This window comes from Pagrus major, chromosome 20, assembly GCF_040436345.1.
Source record: "Pagrus major chromosome 20, Pma_NU_1.0".
Classification (NCBI taxonomy): domain Eukaryota; kingdom Metazoa; phylum Chordata; class Actinopteri; order Spariformes; family Sparidae; genus Pagrus; species Pagrus major.
The window spans coordinates 3,893,109-3,896,380 of NC_133234.1; the positions used below are offsets into that span (position 1 = coordinate 3,893,109).

The 3,272-nt window shown below is 45.7% G+C and overlaps 1 pseudogene; it reads left to right on the plus strand.

Annotated features, from left to right (window-relative positions):
• The first annotated feature begins 496 nt into the window (after positions 1–496).
• On the plus strand, positions 497–1,283 carry LOC141015597 (high choriolytic enzyme 1-like; annotated as a pseudogene).
• The last annotated feature ends 1,989 nt before the right edge of the window (positions 1,284–3,272 follow it).

Below are 3,272 nucleotides of genomic sequence, written 5' to 3' on the forward strand. Positions count from 1 at the left end.
ACAGTGTGCAACACTAGCTAACTTACTTTGTGGAAGGTCTGGAAGAGCTGCACAGTTAAATCCTTTCAACCTCATTCAAGCCGCCTGGCCTACAAAAGTCTCAAATACTCATGCTTTATAAACCGCACAGTGTGGAAGCTATGTAGAAGATCTGTGTAAATTTAAATTGGATGTTAAGCTTTTTGGCTTCATCCTGCTTCCAGTTCTCAATATAGGTATGTCTATTAAACATGTTGAACTCAGTAAACCAATCATGGTCATGCCCTCTGAAGACTAGAGATAACAAACCATGTTGAAGTAGTAGGTTTGTCTGTGGAATCCTCTCTGAGCAGGTTTATTTAGGTTTAGCAGTGTGGACCTCAACCCATGATCCACCTGCAGACACACCTGTAGAGGGCAGTATAAAGAGCCTGGACTGAAGCTTCATCAAGCTTCAAGGAGTCTCTCCTCAGCAGCTCTCCATAGAGGCTCCACAGCCACCAGACCCTCCCTGAAGATGATTCCCTCTGTCAGCCTGCTGCTGCTGCTCCTGCTCAGCCTCTCTCAGGCACATCCTCTCTTGGAGGAAGGTAATGGAGCGGAGGTCCAAGTGGACAAAGACGACACCGTTGACATCACCACCAGGATTCGGACCTCCAACAACGCCACCAATGAGATCCTGTTAGAGGGAGACTTGTTGGCTCCCACAACCAGAAACGCCATGTTAGCTGGTCCCAGAGCTGCCTGTGGAGGAAGGCCTGGTGATGATTCCCTTCACCATGAGCAATGAGTTCAGTAGCTGGGAAAGACAGAAGATCGACTACGCCATGGAGGCCTTCCACAGCAGAACCTGCATCCGCTTCGTCCCTCGTAAGAACAAGTACGACTACATGAGCGTTGAGAACAAAGCTGGATGTTTCTCCGCTCTGGGCAGAACGGGAGGCAGACAGGTCCTCTCTCTCAACAGACAGGGCTGCCTCTACCACGGCATCATCCAGCACGAGATCAACTATGCACTGGGCTTAAAGCATGAGCAGACCAGGAGCGACCGTGACTACTACGTCAGGATCAACTGGGAGAACATCGACCCCAACATGGCTTACAACTTCTACAAGCAGAACACCAACAACCTGAACAGCCCTTACGACCACTCCTCCACAATGCACTATGGAAGAACAGCCTTCTCCATTCAGTACGGCAGGGACTCCATCACCCCCATCCCTGAAAGCAATGTTCAGATTGGCCAGAGGCAGGGCATGTCCCACTGGGACATCATGAGGATCAACCTGCTCTACGGCTGCTAAATAATACAATAAAAATAATGTTGGCTAGCAACAGATTGGCACTTTTTCAATACAGTATGTTCTGCCTTCTGTCTCTGTTTATTCTCCTTTGTTTGTCACCTCTTCCTTCTTTCTTCCTTCCCCTCCATATACAGTACCACCAGTTTAATGCTCTCATGATTTCTTCAAAATCAAATTATTTTCATTCCCTTCAATCAGCTCTGTAATGTCCCTCTGAGGCCTTTCCAAAACTTTAAACACAAGAGTAAAGTCAGGAAGACATGAATAAAACTGTTTGTCTGCTCAAATGTACACTGCTAACATTAGCATGCCTGGCTAAGTTACCTACAGTAGTGTAACCTCCAAGTCAAAGAGTTACCAAATCATTAGCTATTATATTGTTTTGCTGGGTTACAGGCAGGGGTGAAAGTAAGCCGGTACGGTCCGGTACTGCGTACCACTAAAAGATTCAGTGGCGGTACGCAGTACCAGGAAGAGGGGGGAGAGCGGCTGCCTGCTGAAGCTCTCATTCAGAACCAGTCACGGCCGCACTTTGGGTCAGAAAATAGATCCGCTAGCAATATGCAGGCTTGAACACTACTATGTCTGTTTATAAATTGCTTTTAACTCATTCCAAATTGTTTCTGAACTATCCGTGCTGAGTTTTGGTCCATGCTGGACGGAGCCTTGGCCGGACATCTCCCTCTCTTCCTCACGGCTCTTGCCCTGCTTCTCTCCCCCTCTCCTTGGAGAGAGCCCGGTGGGCTCCTCTGCGCCCAGCCTTCGAAACGTGCACTACGTTTAATGTCTTTCCGTTCGTTGTAAAATGTCCCAATTAAAATCAGTAGGAGAGTAAACAGTTGTGTTTCATGTTATTATATTCAATTTCAACGACACAGAACAACTCGAAAAAAACTGCTTATGAGCTAACGACCAGAGATTTCGCTCAGCAGTACGTGAATGCGCATGCGCGTCTACTTCCAAAACAGAGCGGTTGCTATGGGGATGGGTGCGTTTGATTTAATGCACTGGGACGTTTTCCACAACTGGTCCACAGACGTCAAGAAACGCCGCTTGCGCCGGGACAGGACAAACAATAAATTACACCAACAAAATTCGACACATTCTTGTGGTTGGCTGAAACATTTTCAACAAGATTTAAATATCTGTCAGTTATCAAATACAGATATAAACCGGAGAGAAACACAACAGTCTAATTTTTTTTTGGTCAAACTAAAATTTGGAACAATGCAGAGAAAAATAACTTCTTTATTCAAAAGAAAAGACAGGGACACCGAAGATGGGTTACCACCACAGAAAATGAGAAAATCACCCAGTAATGAAGATTTTAACCAAGCTGAGGGTCAGGGTGAAGAGGAGGCACAATGTCAGGAAAAAGAAGCAGCTGTAGGACCCCCAGAAAAAAGCACAGATGATGATGCTAGGCCTCCTGCTTATCCTTCCATTTGGACAAAGGACCAATATGAACAATTTAAAAGTAAAAATGAATGGTTGTATGCCCAACATGGTAAACTGGGATGCACTCCATGCCACGATGTTAAGAGTCTAGGTCTCATGGCATCCCATGGTGTCAGTATTGCCAGCCAGTGGGCTGAGGGAAAGATAGCCCCATTCGGTAATTCAAGAGATGTCCAGCTTTTATCGCTGCGCAAAAAAATTCATGAGCACCGAAACTCCCAAGCACACAATGAAGCAGTTAAGATTCGTCAGACAGCAAAGAAAGACATTCTTCAGAACATGAACGCCACCAGTCAGGAGTCTGCATTTGAGTCCACTGCCAGGGTATTCAGGACAGCATATTATGTGGCCAAAAACAATAAGCCATTCACTGACTTTGAGAGTCTGATTGAACTGCAGCAAGCTAATTCTGCTGATTTAGGTCGTGTTTTGCACAGCAAAACTGTCTGTGTTGACATAATTGTTCATGTGTCATCACAGATGAAGAGGGAACTCCTGAGGAAAATTATAGAAAATAGGTGTAAAATTACA